At 42.5% G+C, this 22,974-nt stretch overlaps 1 pseudogene; it reads right to left on the bottom strand.

Annotated features, from left to right (window-relative positions):
- Positions 1-18,644, bottom strand: part of LOC114220479 (INO80 complex subunit D pseudogene) — a 72,090-nt pseudogene extending 53,446 nt beyond the window's left edge.
- Between the last annotated feature and the right edge of the window lie 4,330 nt (positions 18,645-22,974).

The following is a 22,974-nucleotide window of genomic DNA, read 5'->3' as shown; positions in this document are numbered from 1 at the left end:
AGAGATAAAAGTCCATTTTAAGCTGATAGCAACTTTGCATACAAAAACATCACCCTTTTACTCTCCCCTTTTATGTATTTGATGTCATAATTTTTATGTTGTGTGTTTTCAAATTATAGTAGCTGTAGTTATTTTTAATATTCTTTAACCTTTATACTGTAGTTAAGTGGTTAACATATTATCCTATCATAGAATTAGTTTTCTAAATCTGACTGTTTTGCCAATGTGTTGTATACTTTCATATGTTTTCATATTACTACTTAGCATCTTTCTCTAAGTTTGTAGAACTCCTTTCTGTATTTTTTGCAGGTCTAGTGGTGAAGAACTCCTTCAACTTTTGTTGTTTGGGAAAGTATTTTAAATACATAAATATATATGTGTATATATGTATAATGTAATATTTACATTTATATTTTTGTGTGTCATGTATAAAATATATAAAGGATAACTTTGGATAGATTATTGTTGGCTGGCAATTTTTCTTTCAACACTTCGAATATGTCATTCCACTCTCCTGGCCTATAGGAGTTTTTGCTGAGAAATCCACTGACAGGCTAATGGTTTTTCTTTTTTTTTTTTGTTTTGTAAGTTACAATCTCCGCCCCCCCCCCCCCCCCCGCTGCCTTTAGGATTTTCTTTACCTTTGATTTTTAAAAGATTTTATTTATTTATTTATTTATTTATTTGAGAGAGAGAATGAGATAGAGAGAGAGCATGAGAGGGGAGAGGGTCAGAGGGAGAAGCAGACTCCCCGCCGAGCAGGGAGCCCGATTGGGGACCCGATCCCGGGACGCCAGGATCATGACCCGAGCCGAAGGCAGTCGCCCAACCAACTGAGCCACCCAGGCGCCCTCTTTACCTTTGAGTTTTAACATTCTCATTATAATGTGTCTTGGAGAAGGTCTTTTTGCATTGAGATACTAGGGTGATCTATTAGCTTCGTGAACTTGGATGTCCATGTCTTTCCTCAGGTTTTTGAGTTTCTTAGCTCTTATTTTTAAAATAAACATTCTGTCGCTTTTCTCTTTTCTCCTTCTAGAACCACAATTATTCTAATATCTGTGTTTGATGAAGTCTCATACATCATATAGTCTTTGTTTTCATTTTTCTTCTCTGATGGGGCTGTTTATTTTTTTAATTTTTTAGAAATTTTATTTATTTGTCAGAGGAAGTGTGCGTGCGAGAGCACAGGTGGGGGGAGGGGCAGAAGGAGAGGAAGAAGGAGGCTCTCCACTGAGCAAGGAGCCCAATGTGGGACTCAATCCCAGGACCCTGGGATCATGACCTGAGCCAAAGGCAGCCACCCAACTGACTGAGCCATGCAGGCGCCCCTGATGAGGCTGTTTAACACTTCCTATCCTCTAGCTTGCTTTATTCTGTCTTCCACTTGGTCTAGCTCTGATGTAGATGCTCTCTATTGCATTGCACTTCTCATTTCATTCATTGAATTCCTCAGCTCCAGAATTTGGTTCTTTTTTAATGATTTCTATCTCTTTGTTAAATTTCTTATTTTGTTCATGTATTGTTTTCCTGATGTTGAATTCTCTGTTTTCTTACAGCTCATTGAATTTCCTCAAACAATTCTTTAATAGCTAGATCAGAAAATTCTGTGCCTTTGAATTTGCTTATTGGAGGATTATTATCTTTGGTGATGACATGCTTCCTTGACTCTTCATGTTCCTTATCGTTTTGTGTTGCTTCTTTTGCATTTGAGGTACCCAGTATCTTCTCAAATCTTTACTAGCAGCTTTCAGGTGGGATATATTATTCATGGGTTCTGTTAAATCTGGGCTTTTCCTCAACCTTGTATCAATACACCTGCCCCATACTTCTTGCTTGTAACAGAATTCTTAAGCATGTATATCTTCCCTGGTTCTTACAACTCACCAGACTGGCAGCTGGAAACCTCTCTAGTTTTCCAGAAGGTGGTGCTGTAGGTCAAGTTTGTGGTTTCTTCCTTGCTCACCAGGTCTGTTTTCCTGAGAGCACACCTTTTACTGGATTCTTGCCACTGCACTCTAGAGAACACACAAGGAGCCGGCTTCAGAGTTAGGGAGAGTGTGGGTGTAGCACTCAGGGGGTTGGGGGTGCCCCTGGGCCGCTGGGCAGGTACTCAGGTCAGGTTCTCCCACAGGCCATGGGCGGGCTTCCTGCTCAAGTCCTGAGCACTATCAGCAGGAATCACATCCCTTTAAGGCCCTTTGGCATTCTTACCTGCCTCTTTTCTGAACTCCTCCCTCCTGCCAGTCATGGAGGTCCCATTTCAGCACTCTGGGTGCTGCTACAAAGGGGTTTCTCCGATAGCATCCAGCATACCTGGGGAAGCTGAATCCTTACTCACTGTTCTTTCCTTATCCTGTAGGAGAGGTGGTAAGGGCTCTCTAGGTCAGCCCGACACAGTGTTGCCTGGGAGGAGGGGTAGTGCTGGTGCAATTCCTCTGACCTCTCCAGTGTGGCAAAGCTTGTGTTTTTACCTCCAAAAGCATGCTGAAATCCCCTTGGGAAGGCTGGACTTATACAAAGTCTCTTTTGTTGTGGGTTTCTGTCCAAGTCAGCACATTCAAGGTTTTCCAGACCACAGCCTGGAAGGGTTGGGGCAGAATCCTGGCTCCTGCTGGTTTTGCAGTCTATGCCAGTGTCTGTCTGCCTATTACTGGCTGCACAGGTGGTGAGACTTCTTCTGTGTCCTTTGAACATAAGATGCTAGATTCCACAGTTCCCACAGAGGCACTTTTCTTCACGGATAGATGCCTAATGAGTTATTAAAAAGTGGGACAAAAAAAGAGGACATCTTATGCCATCATGATGATGACATCAGTCCATGAACAGATTTAAATGTGCTTGCATAGGTTAGCTTGACCTCTTGTGTCGCTGTCCTTATCCATGAGAGCAATATGCCCCAGATAGTTCTGGTTTCAGAATGAGAGTCACAGGGAGCTGACCTACAGCCTGAAGAAATCATACCTGCCTGTCCATAGATCTATGAGTGAGGAAAAGATGCCTTTTTGTATGTCATTGAGATTTTCGGTTTGGTTTGTTACACAGCATTATTACAACAACATTTGACTAATAAGCTCTTAACTGTTATATATTTTTTAAAGATTCTATTTGTTTATCTATTTTAGAGAGAGAGAGCACAAGTGGGGGAGGAGCAGAGGGAGGGGAAAAGCCAACTCCATGCTGAACACGGTGCCCAATGTGGTGCTCCCGATCTCACGACCTTGAGACCACAACCTGAACGGAAACCAAAAGTCAGAGGGTCAACTGACTGAGCCACCCAGGCATCCCTTAACTGTTATATTTTATGAAATTCTGCATACATAGAAACACATATATAATTTTACATAAGTGCATAGCATAATTATGATTGTTTCGCATTTTTTTCTCGTCCTTAATAGGTTGGCTACCCCTCTTTTTCTCCCCCAACTCTACCCAAAGAAGCCCCCTTTTCCTTCCCAGGTAATCCATGTTAACAGCCTAGTTTGTACCTATTTGGATCTTTCTCCATGTGTCTTAGGTACTCGTACACAAAACATGAATACATACATGCAGGAATGCCATTCAAAATATGTAGCAGCCAGGGCGCCTGGGTGGCTCAGTCGCTAAGCGTCTGCCTTCGGCTCAGGTCATGATCCCAGGGTCCTGGGATCGAGCCCCATATCGGGCTCACTGCTCCACGGGAAGCCTGCTTCTCCCTCTCCCACTCCCCCCTGCTTGTGTTCCCTCTCTCGCTGTGTCTGTCTCTGTCAAATAAATAAATAAAAATCTTAAAAAAAAAAAAACAAACCCAAAATATGTAGCAACCAGTATGGCAGAATACGAATCAACATTCAGCGTGGCTCTATCAGGGCATACTGGCCGAATGTTAGCTCCGCCTGCGCGCGCGCGCGCACGCACTCATGACAGAAGTTTCTGTCACTGTTTTTATGTTTTTTACAAAAATGACAATATTACAAACATTTTTTGCTTTATTGTTTTTTATACAACAACATCTAATCCCTAAAATTCCAACTGTGATACGGCTTTTATTCGTTCTAATTGCTGTATAAAATCATATTAAGTGGGCTAGATATATCAACATTAATTCAATAGAACTGTGTTAACAGACTTTCCCTTTGTTACCAATGTTTTTGTTACCATGAACCATGCTGTAGTTAACATTCCTGAACACACATCATTATGTACCGGTGTTTTTAATCTCTAGCGCACCAAGGCCCAGGAGTGGAACAGGTGGATTGAATGAAATTTTGTTAGATGGTAACAGCTTTTCAGAGTTCTATGACAATTTACATTTTTACCATCAAGATTTGAAGAAATCATTTTCCCTACATCCTACCAAGCAGTAAGTACATGGTTTTCTGATTTTTGCCAACCTCATGGGTATAAAGGAATATGCATTTCCCAAGCCACTACCTTTTCATGTGTTGGCTGTTTGGGTTCTCTCTTCCTATCTTTGCTCATTTCTCTATTGTGGTTTTTGCCACATCTTTGCCAATATGTAAGAGCTTTTGCATATTGTAGATAATAACCCCATACCTAGACTGAAGTTTTTTTGTTTTTTGTTTTTTTTTTTTACCTGGGACTCATCCATTGATTTGGGTTAGGTTATCTCTTGCCATACCAAGATGTTGGCCCAGTCATGGGAATGTGCCTTCCTTCCCCATCTTTCTCTGTGTGTCTCCCCATCTTTCTCTGTGTGTGTGCATGAGCATGCTCATGCCTCTGTTTCCCTTCCCCTCTTCCTGCCTTTCTGCATGTTTCTTAGTCTTTTTCTCTTGTTCTCCATCTACTCCCTTCACCTAACTGTTTACCCCTCATTTTTTCAGCTCCATGTGAACACTGATTTTCAGTGCAGGGAGTACTTTCTCTTGCTTGTGCTGCTTACAAAGCCAAGATAGACCCAGGAGGTGACTGGAGGCAGCACAATAAGGGATAAAGCAATGTATTTTCAAAATTGGCTGAATTTGGGATCCCTTGAGATTTTTTTTTTTTTTAATATGGATTTTTCCAGGCTATCCTCTTGAGATTCTGACTGTAGGTTTGGAGTAAGGTGTGATGTACAAATGGCTATTTATTTTAAAACCCTTGAAGGGTAATCCAGTACACTGTCAGGGCTAGACATCTGTGTAAACGCTGGTCAGAGAGGCTAAACACATGCCTCCCCAGTGCAGGCAGCTTGCTTGGGTGATGGGACAAACTAGGGCATTGCAGTCTCAGATTACCCTCTACAACCACATAGCTCAGCACAAGAATGCATGAGGGGCTCACATGGAGTAGAAACGAAGTAGGTCTACTGGCCTCCTATTCCAGAATCTCAAATGGCAGAAGGGAGAAAAAGGCAAGGGGCCATTCAGCTTAAGTGTGGCTGCAGTGTGGCAAATGGACGCTGGGGGGCAGTGTGGCCCATATGGCTCAAAAGCCTTCTAACTCAAAATTGGGGCAGTCCCCAGCTTCCAGGAAAGCTCTGGTGGGTGAAAGGCTGTCCCACCACCTTCCTCCCCTCCCACTCTTTGTCCCTGTCCTACAAAACCTGGCTCTCAGATTATTAAAGTTCATATAACATTTACTTTGTATAAATTATCTCATGTTCAACACATCTGGGGTTAATCTGCATAGCAGTCCAAGGTAGGCATATTATTTCTATTCTACCAAAGAGGAACCTGCAGCTTAGGGAAGGAAGTTAATTAATTTCCTAGTGGGTGTCAAAGCCAGGGTTTAGACTGAAGCCTGTCTGGACTCTAAGCCAAGTGTTCTTTGCAGTCAACAATTGCTACTTTATACAGCTAACATTTAATTCATTCTGAACATATTAATAAATGCTTACTTACCAATTAATTTTTTCATATTTGCTGATCATTTCTTCTTCCTTTCTTTTTGAAGCAAAGGGATCAGTCCGAATAACTGAGTTAGCTAAGGAATCTTAAAGCCCATGGTCTGTTGGCATTTTAATGTGAGACTGAAGAAAGAAAAAATGAATGGCCATGGGGTTGCCTACTCCGCACAGGTAGACGCCGGAGTCACACTGAAAGTCTGCAGACCTAACATGGAATTTTATTTGGCTAAATTTTGGTGGATTTGGAGGGAACGTCACCCTGCAAATCATCACAGTCCCCACCATCTTCTTTTCTTTCCGTTTTTATGCCTCGCTCACCTGTACCTGCCCGGTACGTGTTGATGGCAGCCCCAGGCTGATGGGTCCCGGCAGGACTACTGAGAGAGATCCGCTGCCTTTGGGCCTCGAACCTCCCCCCACTCTATCTCCCTTCCCTTGCTCTCCTTCATACTGGCTGTTGCATGTAGCTGGAGGTTCTCACACCTGTTATGGGTGCATTCGTGGGTCCGCTCTGCTGTGTCCAGCTCTCAGACTGCCTGGGTTTGCCAGGGCTAAATTTAACTGCAGCAGCTCCATCAGATGCTCTGGTATTTTCAGCTCCAGGAACACAGGGTGGCTGAGCTGGAAGGTGCTGAGGGCTGCTGGCCAGGGCTCAATGAACCCACTGTTTTGGATTGAAATTAGCATCTGGGTTGTTCCAAGGGCTTGGTGTCCACCCCCACTCCTTTTTTTTGTCTTAAATGGAGTTGAGAAGAAAGGAGAAGGCAAGACGTGGTAGAGAGTAAGACAATACAAGACAGACCCTGGGGACCCTCCGAAATTGCTTGGTCATTTCTCTGTTCTTCACAGCCATCACTGTTAGGACATGTGAGTGCTGGGAGGTTGTGAGCTGGACACCGTCCTTTTCAGCTGAGCCCAGGGAAGCTGATGGACGTGGCCAGAGCCACCCCTGATCAGTGGCCAAGAGGAGGGTGTGGTCTGCATTGCACAATGACGGACTTCCTGCTGGCCTGTTTTTACCCTGCCTGCTACTCCTGAGTCACTGTCCAAGGAATCGCCAGCCTTGCTCCAGCGTCCTTCATGTGTCATCCAGTGTCCTTTCCTGACCTGGGTGTTGTTGGACAGAGGGTACGTTCCCAAAAGCCTTGGCCCATGGCCTTCTGGAAGTTCCCAGCCAGCGTGTGCTGTGGGGTTGGTAGTCCTTCTGGCCAAGAGAACAGATGTATGTGCAAAATCACAGGCTTTTAGTGGCAGAGGAAAATGGGCCCAGAGATGGAGCTGGTGGCATTGAGGGTGTGGGGAGGAGAGATGCACGGAAACAGAGCATGCAGCCCCTTTGTGCTCCCTTGCTGGGAGAGGCCTGCCAGATCCTGGGAACCACCCTGGCTGTTCTCAGGTGCCCTTGGCTGTAAGATGTCAAACCTCCTGTGAATCCAAGTGAAACCGTATCCTCCCTCTCTCTAACTCACACATGTCCAAGGCAGGAGAAGTCTGACTACTTCTTGTGTCCGGAGCCTGGCACTCAGGGTACGTAGTAGGTGTCCACTAGAAGGCACCTCTAGCCCACGGCTCTCCTCCGGGAAGGGGCCCTGGGATCCTCTGTTTTGATCTGCTCAGGTTACAGAAGGCAAGCTGCAGTTCTCAGGGGTGGTTAATTTTCTGTCTGGCTTCCTGACCTCTCCCTGATGTCCTCTGCACCTTTCTCTTTGCCATGCCAGTATGAACAAGAACTAGCAATCAGGACTCTGCACCAGGCAAGTTTGAAACACTTCCCATATATTAACTCATTTAGACCTTCCATCAGACCGAGCCATGAGGCAGGCACTGCTGTTGTTCCCCTTTTATAGATAAGGACATGGAGACCCAGAGAAGTTAAGTGACTTGCCCACAGTCACACAGGATTTGAAGAGGTGTGTTCTGGCCCCAGAGCTTTTACCTGCAGTGTACACTGCCTCGCATCATGCTTCATTGGGACTGCCTGTTTCTTGTCCATCTCCTACCCCAGACTGTGAACACCTTGATGAAAGAGATTGTGTTTTAATCTCTTTTGATCCCAAGATCTAACCCAGAGCCCAGCACAATAGAAGCTCAAACAAATATTTGTTGAATGAATGAAAGAACAAAAGTGCCATTTAAACCACTGTTTCTTGCCCTGCATTTCGAAGACCTCATGTCTCTGAGGGGTTTGCGAGTACAGGGTGGGGAAACTCTAGCCTCTGGGGGGACTGGCTGGGAGATCCCAGCAACCCTTACTGGGCTAGGAACCCTCCAGGTTCCAGCCCTCTCTCCTCCCCAGCTGCCACCTCCTCACTCCACCTGCCTGTGTGGTTGTGTATACCTGAGCGCTGTATGTTTCCTGCTGCAGAGCAAACCCACAGACTGTTTTGGAGACTGCTTGCAGGCTGACAAGCACGCTGGGCATCCAGCTGACAACCCCTGGCAGTGGTGGCAGCAGCCTCCTCGTGATGAGCCAGAGGCAGGGAAGGCAGTAAAGGCTCCCTTCTTCCCTACCTCACCAGTGCCTCGGAAAATTACTTCTGTGTGTTCGCTTCGTTCTTGAAGCCCAAGTGCCAGGCAGGAGGTCGCTGAGCGTCCAGCGTTGCGAGGCTGCCAGTGCGCGTGCGGGCGGGTGCGTGCACGGCCAACATTCCCCACAGCTGGGGAGTGAGGTGCTAGGTCTTACAGAGGGATCTGAGGGAGGCACCGCCACACGTGCCATCAGATATGTTTCACCCCCAAATGGCAAGAGAAGTGACTAAAGCCTGAAGCTGTGTCTGAGAAGCTAAAATGGGTGAAACAAATGGTGCTCAAGGGGTGGTCCCCTCATTGTAGCAGCGGTGCCTGGGAGCTTTTTCGAAACCCACGTCCTCAGCCCCACTCCAGACCTCCTGAGTCAGCCACTCTGGGTCCGGGACCCAGAAATCCGTTTTAACAACCCTCAGGTGATTCTGATGCAGGTGAAAGCGTGAGAACCACCGTTCGAGACTCTCTCATTGGCAGGACCGACTAAGGACTTCAGTGAGTATTTACCGAGTTCTGGTCCTTCGTAGAGAGCCAATCAGGCATGCCATCGATTGGACACAATCCTCGTTTCCCTCTTCCAGACCCTGATGGACTCTCTGGACGGAGGATGAGAGCATTAATGAAGGACAAAATACAGAGCCAGTCATTACATGGCCCAAAGAAAGGGGAATCATGATCCCAGGCTTCTGGGATCGAGCCCCGCATCAGGTTCCCTGCTCCTTGGGAGCCTGCTTCTCGCTCTGCCTCTCTCTCTCTTTCTCTGTCTCTCATGAATAAGTAAAAAATAAAATCTTAAAAAAAAAAAAGGGGAATCACAAGAGAGGTTTCTTATCCAAGACGAGTCACATCTGTTGGCTGCCACTGTTTAGCAAAGGAAGAATACATTAAACCTGTGTCCTCCAGTCTTTTTCCAAATGATAAAATGCTAGTAACTCATGGGTTAAATTACAAATTGCCCCTTCCCCTCGAATCTCAATACATATAGTTATTTAAAAGCAACAATTTAGAACCCTTGGGTATAAAAGATTATAGGCTAGCACAATGTAGCATTCAACGAGTACCTCCAAGCAAGTAGTTTCATTCCAATAACCTCCAAGTAGGACAAGATGCTTATTTAAAGAACTCTTAATTTAGATAGATTATTAATTTAAAAATCAATACTGGATCCTCTCTTGGATCATCGTTGATGTAAAATTACATCAGTAAGTGTCCCAAGTTTTAACTTGTATCTATTAAAGGCAGATAATTGATTTACTAACATTATAATTTTTCCAGATCAGGGAAGTTTGCCCCCAGTAGAAGGCCTCTTTTTGTTTGTTTTAATTAGCATGGTTCTTCTACTTTCCATTTATTTGCATATGCCTGGTATCCCTTGCCCACTCCTTTATTTGCAACTTTATTGTTTTGCATCTTTTTTTTTTTTTTTTAAAGATTTATGTATTTGTTTTAGAGAGTGGGAGGGGGCAGAGGCAAAGGGAGAGAGAAACTCAATCTGACTCCACGCTGACTGGGGAGCCCAATATAGGGCTCAATTTCATGAGATCATGACCTGAGCCAAAACCAAGAGTTGGATGCTTAACTGACTAAGCCACTTGGGGGGAGGGAGAAGCTGACTCCCTGTTGAGGCAGTCAGATGCTTAACCGACTGAGCCACCCCGGCACCCCTCTTTGAAAGATACTCTTAAGAATGAAAAGACAAACCACAGATTTGGAAAATTATTTATAAATCACATATCTGATAAAGGACTTATAACCAGGATATATGATGAACTCCAAAAACTCAATAACAAGACAACAACAAACCATAAAAAATGGGCAAAAGATTTGAATGGACACTTCACCAAAGAAGATACAAAGATGGCAAAAAAAACACATTGTTTTAAAAAAATGCTTGACATCATTAGGCATGAAACTCAAATTCTTTGTTTTTAAGGCAGTTTGACAATCTCTGTCTTTTAACAGGTTAATTCAGTTTATTTACATTTAATGACAGTTGATAATGCTCATCTTCTGCCAACTTACATTATGTTTGTTGTTTATTTTATTTTGCTGGTTCCTCTTTATCCCTTTTCTTTTACTGGCTTAGTCAAGTTAGCATTTATTTTCTTTTTGTCTTTGTTAATTTTTTGTTTTTTTACCAGCTCCACTGAGATATAAAGGACATAGAATAAACTACACATTTTAGGGCCTACAATTTGATGTTTTGTCATATGTGTATGTCCATGAAACTATCACCGACCATCTGCACTTTAAAGAATTTTATAGAAATGGAATCATACAGTTTATATGTTTTTTTTTACTTCTTTCAGTCAGCATTATTATTTTGAGATTCATCAGTGTTGTGCATATCAATAGCTCATTTCTTTTTATTGCTGATGAACAGTGGTGGTTCTTACACATTGAGTTGCTGTGAACGCTTATGCACCGTGGATGTCTGCTCTCATTTCTTGGCTAAATATTAGGAGTAGAATGGTTGGGTCATATGGCAGACTATGTTTGCCATTTTAAGAAACTAACATATTGTTTTCTAAAGCAGTTGCTCCATTTTGCATTCAGTGTATGAGAGTAGTAGTTCATTTACACCTCACCAAGCTTAGTAAGTTTACTTTTTAACATTTTAGCAATTCTAGTCAGTGTATAACGGTATCTCATTGTGCCTTGAATTTGAGTTTCATGCCTAATGATGTCAAGCATTTTTTTAAAACAATGTGTTTTTTTTGCCATCTTTGTATCTTCTTAGGTGAAGTATCCATTCAAATCTTTTGCCCATTTTTTTATGGTTTGTTGTGTTGTTACTGAGTTTTTGGAGTTCGTCATATATCCTGGTTATAAGTCCTTTATCAGATATGTGATTTGTAAATAATTATCCAAATCTGTGGTTTGTCTTTTCATTCTTTTTTTTTCTTCATTCTCTGTGCATTTTTTTCTTTTTCTTTTTAAATTTTTTATTGTTATGTTAATCACCATACATTACATCATTAGCTTTTGATGTAGTGTTCCATGATTCATTGTTTGTACATAATACCCAGTGCTCCACGCAGAACGTGCCCTCTTTAATACCCATCACCAGGCTAACCCATCCCCCCACCCCCCGCCCCTCTAGAACCCTCAGTTTGTTTTTCAGAGTCCATCATCTCATAATTCATCTCCCCCTCCGATTTCCCCCCCTTCGTTCTTCCCCTCCTGCTATCTTCTTCTTTTTTTTTACTTAACATATATTGCATTATTTGTTTCAGAGGTACAGATTTGTGATTCAACAGTATTGCACCATTCACAGCGCTCACCATAGCACATACCCTCTCCAATGTCTATCACCCAGCCACCCCCTCCCTCCCACCCCCCACCACACCAGCAACCCTCAGTTTGTTTCCTGAGATTAAGAATTCCTCATATCAGTGAGGTCATATGATACATGTCTTTCTCTGATTGACTTATTTCACTCAGCATAACACCCTCCAGTTCTATCCACGTCATTGCAAATGGCAAGATCTCATTCCTTTTGATGGCTGCATAATATTCCATTGTGTACATATACCACCTCTTCTTTATCCATTCATCTGTCGATGGACATCTTGGCTCTTTCCACAGTTTGGCTATTGTGGACATTGGTGCTATAAACATTGGGGTGCACGTACCCCTTCGGATGCCTACATTTGTATCTTTGTGGTAAATACCCAGTAGTGCAATTGCTGGATCGTATGGTAGCTCTATTTTCAACTGTTTGAGAAACCTCCATACTGTTTTCCAGACTGGTTGCACCAGCTTACATTCCCACCAACAGTGTAAGAAGGTTCCCCTTTCTCCGCATCCCCGCCAACATCCGTCATTTCCTGACTTGTTAATTTTAGCCATTCTGACTGGTGTGAGGTGGTATCTCATTGAGGTTTTGATTTGGATGCCAAGCGATGTTGAGCACTTTTTCCTGTGTCTGTTGGCCATTTGGATGTCTTCTTTGGAAAAATGTCTGTTCATGCCTTCTGCCCATTTCTTGACTGGATTATTTGTTCTTTGGGTGTTGAGTTTGATAAGTTCTTTATAGATTTTGGACACCAGCCCTTTATCTGATATGTCATTTGCAAATATTTTCTCCCATTCTGTCGGTTGTCTTTTGGTTTTGTGGACTGTTTCTTTTGCTTTGCAAAAGCTTTTTATCTTGATGAAATCCCAATAGCTCATTTTTGCCCTTGCTTCCCTTGCCTTTGGCGATGTTTCTAGGGAGAAGTTGCTGCGGCTGAGGTCGAAGAGGTTGCTGCCTGTATTCTCCTTTAGGATTTTGATGGACTCCTGTCTCACATTTAGGTCTTTCAACCATTTGGAGTCTATTTCTGTGTGTGGTGTAAGGAAATGGTCCAGATTTTTCTCTCTCCTTCTATTTTCAATGACAGCCTAGCTGGATATAGTATTCTTGGCTGCATATTTTTCTCGTTTAGTGCTCTGAATATATCTTGCCAGTCCTTTCTGGCCTGCCAGGTCTCTGTGGATAGGTCTGTTGCCAATCTAATGTTTCTGCCATTGTAGGTTACATATCTCTTCTCCTGAGCTGCTTTCAGGATTTTTCTCTTTGTCTCTGAGACTCGTAAGTTTTACTATTAGATGTCGGGGTGTTGACCTATTTTTATTGATTTTGAGAGGGGTTCTCTGTGTCTCCTGGATTTTGATGCCTGTTTCCTTCCCCACATTAGGGAAGTTCTCTGCTATAATTTGCTCCAATATACCTTCTGCCCCTCTCTCTCTCTCTTCTTCTTCTGGGATTCCAATTATTCTAATGTTGTTTCGTCTTATCGTATTGCTTATCTCTCGAATTCTGCCCTCGTCATCCAGTAGTTGTTTCTCTCTCTTTTTTTCAGCTTCTTTATTTTCCATCATTTGTTCTTCTATATCACTGATTCTCTCTTCTGCCTCATTTATCCTAGTAGTTAGTGCCCCCATTTTTGATTGCACCTCATTAATAGCCTTTTTGATTTCGACTTGGTTAGATTTTAGTTCTTTTATTTCTTTTATTTCTCCAGAAAGGATTTCTCTAATACCTTCCATGCTTTTTTCAAGCCCAGCTAGTATCTTTAAAGTCATGATTCTGAACTCTAGGTCCGACATCACACTAATGTCCGTTGAGTAGGTCCCTGGCAGACGGTAGTACCTCTTGTTCTTTTTGTTGAAGTGATTTTTTTCGTCTTGTCATTTTGTCCAGAGGAGAATAGATGAATGAGAGAACAAAGTGCTAACAGGTTAACAATGTCCCCAGCAAATGTACTCTAATCAAATCAGAAAAGACCTGAAACCAGGGGAAAAGAAAGGGAAAGAAAGAAAAAAGAAAGAGAAAAAAAGAAAAAGATAAAGATAAAAACAAACAAAAACAGAACAAAACAAAAAAAAAACAGAATATGATCAAATATGATCAGGCTGGTGCATAGATCAGTGCCACACACTAGATTTTGGGTGTATTTTGGTCTGTTAGAAGAAAGTGCCTCCTAAAATTTTAAAGAAAGAAAGACATATATGTACAAAATGAGGATTGATACGATGAAGGGATTGAATATGACTGTAAAGATGTAAAGTATAAAAAATTTTAAAAAAGTAATAAGATGTTTGAAAAAAGAAAGAAGAGGATTAAAAAAAAGGAAAGAAAGAAAAAAAAAGGGAGAGAATGTGATCAGGCAGGAGATTAGAACAAAGCCATACACTAGAGATTTAGGGTATATTTTGATATGTTAGAAGAAACTGTTTCTCAAAATTTTAAAGAGAGAACAACTTATATATATATGTCAAAAATAAGGGTAACTACTATGAAGGGATAGAATATGACTCTAAAAATGAAAAATGAAAATTTTTTTTTAAAAAAGGGATTGATAAGATGTTGGTTGAAAAAGGGAAAAAGCAAAATTAAAAAAAAAGCAGTTAAAAGAAAATTAACTTTGAAAGAGTAATGAATCATGGTAAATAAGCCATGAATTCTACGTGCAGTATTCCCCTAGTGCTGGAGTTCTGTTGTTCTCATTGATCAGTAAACTTGGTCTTGGCTTGCTGGCTGTTCGTGCTGATCTTCTGGGGGAGGGGCCTATTGCCGTGGTTCCCAAATGTCTTTGGGGAGGCGGAATTACCCCGCCCTTGTCGGTCGGGCTAAGCAATCTGCTTGGGTTTGTTCTCGGGAGCTTTTGTTCCCTGCAAGCTTTCCGTACAGCATTGGAGGATGACAGCGAAAATGGAGGCCTCCCAATCGCCCCGTAGGAGCTGAGAACCTGCAGCCCCGCTCCTCAGTGCGCCCCCAGAGAAAAGCAGCCAGTCACTCCCGTCTCTCCGGTCTCCGGCCGCACTCCGTGCTCCCCCGGCCTGTGACCGAGCGTTGCTATCTCTGGCACCCAACCCCATGTGGAGTCTCCAAACCCAGCAGATCCCTGCGGTGTGCTCCTGCGCCGCTCCTCCCGGGGGAGGAGGGTGAGTCTCCCCGGATCTGCTGCTTGTTGGGTCCCTGCTGGAGGAGCAGTGGCCTGACTGTCACCAATCACAGTTTATGGCAACCCCGAGCTGAGAGCCCTCGCCTCGGCTCCATCTCTGCAGCCGGCTTCCCCGCTCCAATACCTGGGAGCTCTGCTGCACTCAGGCACCCCTGGTCTTTCTGTGACCCCGAGGGTCCTGAGACCACACTGTCCTGTGAGGGTTCCACCCCCCTGCTTAGCCACTGGAGTGACGTCCCTCAGCGGAGCCGACTTCTAAAAGTTCCGATTTTGTGCTCCACGGCTCTATCACTTGTCAGAAGTGGCCGACGGAGGCCCCCTCCCCCGCCATCTATCCTCCCGAATATCGCCTCGGATTCACTTCTCCGCTCATCCTACTTTCCAGAAAGTGGTCGCTTTTCTGTTCAGAGAGTTGTTGCTATTCTTTTCTTCGATCTCCTGTTGAGTTCGTAGGTGTTCAGAACAGTTTGATCCCTATCCAGCTGAATTCCTGAGACCAGATGAAATCCAGGTCTCCTACTCCTCCACCATCTTGCTCCACCCCTCTGTCTTTTCATTCTTAAGAGTATCTTTCAAAGAGGGGTGCCTGGGTGGCTCAGTCGGTTAAGCATCTGACCGGCTCAACGGGGAGTCAGCTTCTCCCTCCCCCTCTGCTCCCTTCCCCCTGCTCCCCCATGCTCTCTCTGTCTCTCTCAGATAAGTAAATAAAACCTTTTTTTAAAAAAAAATCTTTCAAAGAGAAGTTTTTGTTTTTAGTCTGGTTTATTAATTTTTTCATTTATAGATTGTGCACTTAGTATTATAACTAAGAAATCTTCACCTAACACAGTGTCACAAAAATGTTCTCCTAGGTTTCCTTCTAGAAGTTTTATAGTTTTAGGTTTATATTTAGATATGATTAATTTTTTATGCTTTCTTTTTTTTTTCCTGAGAGGGAGAGCGAGAATATTAAGCAGGCTCCATGCCCAGCAAGGAGCCTGACACATGCTTGATCTCATGACCTGAGCTGAAATCAAGAGTTGGAATTCTTAACCGATTGAGCTTCCCAGGCACCCCAGGTTCAGGTTAATTCTTGAATATGTGTGATGTATGGATCAAAGTCTTTGTGTGTGTGTGTGTGTGTGTGTGTGTGTGTGTGTGTGTGTGTGTGGTTGTTTCAGCATAATTTACTGAGAAGACCCTCCTTTCTCCTCTGAATTGTTGTTTTACCTTCATCGAAAATCAGCTGTCCACACATGTGTGATTCTATTTCTGGACTCTCTATGGTCTTCCATTGATTTATTTGTCTATCTTTACACTAAGATCACACTGCCTTGATATCTGTAGCTTTATAATAAACATTGAAATCAGGTGATATTAATCCTTCAATTTTCTTTTTCTTTTTCAAAGCTGTTTGTCTATTCTATGTCCCTTGCATTTCTGTGTGAATTCAGTCTTTCCCCTCATCTGATGTTAATGATAGGTTTTTCGTAGGTGCTCTCTATCTGATTAAGAAAGTTCCCTTCTCTTTCTACTTTGCCTAGAGTTATCAGAAGTAATGTTGGATTTTGTTAAGTGTTTCTTCTGCATCTATTGAGATGATGATGTGGTTTTTCATTTTAATTTGCTAATATGGTGAATTATATTTAAAAATGTTGATTGATTCTTCAATGTTAAATTAACCTTGCATTTTTGGGGTTAAATTCCACTCCCTCTGGTCATGAAATATTATCCATTTTAAACAGGGAGTTGTCTTTTAAAGAGTTACACAGTAAGCAAAAAAAAATATATTTTCCCCCTTGTTTATTTATTTTTACATAAGTGGGTTAATACCTTTGGGTATTTTTCTACTTGCTAATATAACATGGGCACATCTAGTTATAAAGGTTGAGGAGTTTTAATACTGCAAGCAATGCTGCAGTAAACATCCTTGAACACATATCCTTACATTCTGATATTTTTTTCACCCATAGGAATAGAGTCCCAAAAGTGAGTTTGCTGGCTATATATACACTCTTAATTAGTAAATACTGTCACATTACTCACCAGCAATGTAGAAGCCTCATCAACACTGGATATAATTTTTACCAATCTGATAGTAATTGTTATTTTAATTTGCATTTCCACACGTGCTATGGGGACTGAGGTTTTCATTGGTTTACTGACCATTTAGATTTCTTCTTCCTCTGTTTCTATCCTTTTTCTGTTTTTCTATTACTATCACATCATGCAAATGATTTTTCCTGAAGTTAGAATCACAGCTCACACCCTATTTAAGAATATAGTCCAAATGAAATAAAGGTTTAAATAATGAAACACAGAACAATCAAGTTATCAATAAGAAAATATAAAATACCTGTATGAACTTGGGATCAGAGAGATTTTCTTGAGCAAGAAAATTCAGAAGCAATAAAGGAAAGACATTTCACTACATTAAAGTTTTACTTGTATTTTTTCACTTTTAAATCATGAATAGATATCGCTTTGGGAATTTTTTTATAAGGTTTTTTTTTTTTTTAACTGTCAGCAGATATTAACAATGCTATCATTATTCCTAAGTCCTACGATGAGACATGTTGAAAACTTCATCAGACACAGGTGCTGAGCTCTCGGGGGCAGAGAACCCAACACAACTGCCTTTCAGTACCGCTGCTACCACTAACTAGAAACTGGGACTGGCATTCCAAGTTTGCGACTCCTACTTTTGTACCCTGTCCACCAAGGATTATCCCCTGTACTAGCCTATTTCCTTGATGACGGCCTCCCTAAACACACTGGACCACCAGGTCCCAGGGTCCCGCCACCCGCATCACAGATGTGGCAGGTCTGAACACAGAGGCTCCCCTGCAAGCGCACGCTGTGTTACAGTCTGGGAAATGAGAGAACTCACCTAAATGGGGAAACAGATCCGTGTCCAACTGATGTTCCTGGGTGCACAGTTTCACCAGTCTGTGCAGGCGACTTATACAGGAGAAGTGTGGAGAGAAGGCTGTGGCTTTCATGAGGATGCAGTCAGTCCTGGGTGGCTCCACGGCAGGAGCCCTACCGGATGGCAGGAGGGGCAGCAGCCTCTTGTGGGGCAACTGCCTTGCTTGTGCTATAGTGTGTGTGGTGGGGGCCACTCCCTGCATTGGTAGGCTGGTGCTCAGAGGTGGAAGGGACTTGCAGACTACACCCTGCGGTGGCAGTGGCGTTGGAGGTTTCAAGAACGTGGCTAAAGGTGACAGGTGGGAGAGCTGTGGCGGGGGCTGCTGATGTGAAGGCACAGGAGGGGGACTAAAGTGCTCTCGTTGGACTTCTAAAATCTCCATCTCTCTCTGGCGCTGCCCATTCTGGGCCAACTTGCTCTGCAACTTCTTTCTCACAGTTGCCCCTTTCTTTAGGTCATCATCTTCCTTGTTGAAAGTGAATGGGTCTTCCAACTTGGTTTCCAGGTAGTGGAGAGGGACCCTAGCCCTGGGTGGAGAGAGGGACATTCCATGCAGTCCTTTGGGCATCTTCAAGGCCAACGGGGGCACCGTCAGACTAAAGGCCATGTCCATCTGGTGCATGACCTTTACCTCATCTATAGGGTCATTCTTTTTTTTCATCTCTTTTTTCGGGATAAAGCCAAGTACCTGCAAGTGGCTGTTGCAGTACTTACGAGCCTCTGATTTCGGGATGCGGTTGGTGCAGTGTTGGCTGTTATACCTGGCCACATATTAACATTGCTTGAAGGGGGCAGTCTTGTCCTCCAGAACATGTCTGATACAGAAAGCATACCTGTTGAATCGCCGCTGCTTGCACAGTTTGGGGCTATATGAACACAAGGGCTTATTGTCAACCTCAGAGAAGTGTATATGTTTCCCTTCATACATCACGTGACTCTATTCCTTGTGAATATCAGCTGATCTTAACTCTTTTGCAGCATAGCAATGTTAAGAGAACCCCAAGTATGCCACAGTTTGGAATGCTGCAGAATCAAGATGAAGCACGTGGTCTCGGTGAGCAGGCTCCCCTCTGACTTCTCTCCATCTCCACTGTCAATGCTACGGCCTCAGGTCCAACCTTCCATCTCTTCTCTGCAGCTGCCTCACTGGCCTGTTCCAGTCTTGCCCTCCCTCACTCCACTCTATACAACTCGGATCCTCTAAAACGCAAATAATTTACTTGGCCAAAGACCTTCAGGGTCTGCGTAGGAACGTAAAAGGAATCCAAACTCCTGAGCCCACCACGTAAACTCCTTACTGGGCCAGCAACAACAACAACAACAACAACGACAACAACAACAAAATCTTACCAACATATTTACCATTTCCCATGGTGTTCACTCTTTACTGTGGATTTACATTTCCAAGTGGCATCATTTCCTTTCCATTTCTTCCCTTCCTCATTCTTACCTTCCTGAAGGACTTCCTTTATCCCTTTTCTATGTCTCAATGTCTATTTCACTTATATTCTAAAAGAGATTCTTATGGGGTATAGATTGTTTTCTTCTTTCAGGACTTTAAAGACTTTGCTTTGTTGTTAACCTCCTTTATTGTTTCTTATAAAAAAAATTCATGCTTATCTTTGTTCCTCTGAATGTAAGTTGTCTTTTTTCTCGATCTGGTTTTAAGATTTTTCCTTTAACACTGGCTTTCAGAAATTTGATATACAATGTGTCTTGGTATAGTTTTATTTATGTGTCTCATGTTTGTGCAGAAGTTTGTTGAACTTGGAGTTTTGAAAAATTAAGAAATTTCGAAAATTTGAAAAATTGCAGGTATGATTTATTCACACATTTTTCTGTTTCTCCCTCTCCTTGGTCTCCTTTGGAGACTTTAATTATATGTATATTAGGCTCCTTGATGTTTTCCCACAGTTTAATGATGCTCTGTTCATTTATGTTTGAGTCTTTATTCTCTCTCTGTTTTATTTTGAATAGCTTCTTCTGGTATGGTTTTATATTCATTAATCTTTTTTTATGTAATGTTTAATCTGCTTTAAATCACATCTAATGTATTTTTTTTTAATCACAGATGTTGTAATTTTAATCTCTGGAGGTTGAGTCTTTAAAAAATATCTTGGGCGACTGCCTTCGGCTCGGGTCGTGATCCCGGGGTCCTGGGATCGAGTCCCGTATCGGGCTCCCTGCTCAGCGGGGAGCCTGCTTCTCCCTCTGACCCTCTTCCCTCTCGTGCTCTCTATCTCTCATTCTCTCTCTCTCAAATAAATAGATAGAATCTTTAAAAAAAAATATCCTCATGTCTCTCCTTTAGCATATTCAGTATGTCCTCCAGCTTTCCGAACATTGCAATATAGGTATGGTAACTGTTGTAAACTGCTTCTCTGCAGTTATAGCAAGTGTATCCGTTCTGGGTATGCTTCAACTGATTGTTTTCTCTCCTTGTAATGGATTGTAGTTTTCTGCTTCTTTGCGTGTCTAGTGACTTATTATAAGCTTTACCTTGTTGGATACTGGATATTTATATATTCTTATAAATATTCCTGAACTTTGTTCTGGGATGCAGTTAATTTACTTGGAACAGTTGGATCCTTTCAGGACTTGCCTTTAAGATTGTTAGGCAGAGCTAGAACTGTCTTTAGTTTAGGGTTAATTATTCCTCACTACTTTTGAGTATCTGCCACGCAGCCCGTGAATTATCATATTTTCTGGTCTGGTTGGCAGGAACAGGCACTAATCCTGGGTCTGTGCGTGTGCCAGGCATTGCTCCCTCTGACCCTACAGGCAGTTCTTACAAGCATACTCTGACCAGTACTCTGCTGAGTACTCCGGGGGGAACACCCTCTGCAGATCTCTGGAGCATGCGCTCGCTCTTTCCGTCTTTCTCTGTGCAGTTCTGTCCCTTAATGGTGCTCTACCCTGCGTGCAGATTACAGGCATCCCAGCTGCTGTGGTCTTCTTGGCCTTTCAGCTATGTTTCTTTGACTCAGAATCCATCAGGCTTGCCTGGGTTCATTTCTTGTTCATTTCCTCATTAAAGGAGTTTCTTTGTTGCCTGGTATCCAGTGTCTTGTAAACCAGAGTTTCATATATATATATATATATATATATATATATATATATATGGATATATGAATATACATTTATTTTTATATATATATATTTTTAAGTTGTTTCTAGAGTGAGAATAAATACATTCCCTGTACTCCATCTTGGTGAGAAGTAGAAGTTCCCAGATTCTGTCAGTAAAGTCAAGGCCTTGATGAAATACTGGGGAAAATTACTCCTTGTATTCAACTTCAGATGGAGGGTCTTCCTACCGTCTTCCCTTCTGGCTGAAGGGGGGCCTTAGGCTTTGACTTAGCTGGGGTCTTGGGACTGGGCTTGGGGTGAGGATTTGGAGAGCCCAACCCTTCCTGTGGGGTGAGAAGGGGGCAATGCTATTTATATTCCAGATGAGAGAGGGTCAGAGAGTCTAGGTACAATTTTTTTCTTTAAAATTTTTTTTAAAAGTTTTATTTACTTATTTGAGAAAGAGCACGCACGAGTGGGGAGATGGGCAGAGGAAGAGGGAGAGACAGAATCTCAAGCAGACTCCACGCTGAGCACAGAGCCCGATGTGGGGCTTGATCCCACAACCCTGAGATCATGACCTGAGCTGAAATCAAGAATGGATGCTTAACAGACTGTGCCACCCAGGTGCCCCTAAAATATTACATTCTATATTCTCTTAGTAAGTCTAACATTTCTTTAGGCCCTGGCTTTCTAGTTCAGTACTTGCAAATGAAATCCTGCTTCTCAAGTAGGACGTCCGACGCAGAAGGAACTCTGGGTAGATGAGAGGATTGGGCCTGAGGGGTTGGTAAGCGAAGCAGTACAGCTAATTAGAAACTTTTCAGATAATCTTGGAAACAGAAAGCACTTAGCAGGATGAAGTCATGGCCTATATTTTGAAATTATAACAGTTTTGTGAATTAAAAAAATTCTTTTGAGCCAATTAGATTTCCAGCGTTTCTCTTCTCCGTAATATGTTCTTTAAAAGCCTCTGAACACTTTTTATGCTAATTGGTCTTCAGGGGTAGTGGTATTTAAGCTGAAAACTGCTACTTTAAAAGTTGTTTAAATGGTCATTTTTCTTTGTCAGACAGAATATCCTCAGACTTCATGTCTGTGCCTTCTCCATTTATGCCTCAAAGCAAATACGTCAATAAATGTGACAAACTCCATGCCTTCCAGAATGTTGCTAGAGATTTATTATTGGCAGAAACAAAAATAGGTCTGAAACTTCAAATTCCAGAGTATAAGTCTACATACAGAACAAACAAAATAAAGCGAATGGATTTGGGTAAAGAGAAGTTTTAGATTTCTGGAACTGGAGGGCTGTGTATCTCTTGAAGGGACACCGCAGAGCGTCAGAGGGGCTGGAAGCTACAGGATGAACGCAACATATTGTAGAACATCTATTTTACCTGTTGGTGAAATTTTAAAACATTGTTTAAAAGCACACAGACATATTATGGTATAAACTGTAAATTTTCTTCAATTTTAAGATAAAAATCAGACTTAGGAAAAATACTGAGCTTGGATTACTTTAGGCCATGCCCTCAGACTCTGGAAGGCAAGGGAAATTCTGACCATTCTCCTGCATGGAAAGGGGTGCTTCAATGGAAAAAACTGAGAAGTCTTGGTCTAAAATTACGGAGCCCCTTAGAAAAGGGAAGGGGAGAGGTGCCCCTTATGGAAGACTTAAAATTGTGCAGTGGGCTTGGAGAGAGAGGTTGCTGGGCCAAGCCCACAGAGACACCAAGCGCTACTGAAATGGAGACAAGACCTCCCTCCTTCCCTTCCTCCATCTATCAATGGCTTTATTAAATGCCTCCTATATATCTAGGATAGTAATAAGTGATGAGGACAAAAATAAATAGACGGTGATCTCAAAGAATTTAATGTCTAGTGTAAGAGTCCTCAAAGTTGCTCTTGCCCCAACATATAGAATTACAAAAACCTTTGCTAGATCTTTTGAGCAGTGCCAGACACAGTTCAAAGTGACTTATATGAAAGAACTTTTTAATAGTCACAGTACCTTTATGGTGTAAGTACTATTATTGTTTCCATTGCCTAACTGAGGAGCAGGTGGACTGTGTTCTGCGGACTGAGTCATTGTCTAGAGGGACAGACATGTTTATAAATAATTATAATGCTATAAGTGTAATTGGAACACAAGAATAGTGAGGAAGTGGAGATCCCTGATTCCAGATGGA

Source organism: Eumetopias jubatus, unplaced genomic scaffold, assembly GCF_037043125.1.
Source record: "Eumetopias jubatus isolate StellerSeaLion01/CBP00866 unplaced genomic scaffold, mEumJub1_p1.0 scaffold_14, whole genome shotgun sequence".
Classification (NCBI taxonomy): Eukaryota; Metazoa; Chordata; class Mammalia; order Carnivora; family Otariidae; genus Eumetopias; species Eumetopias jubatus.
This window is presented reverse-complemented; position numbering and strand designations above follow the sequence as displayed.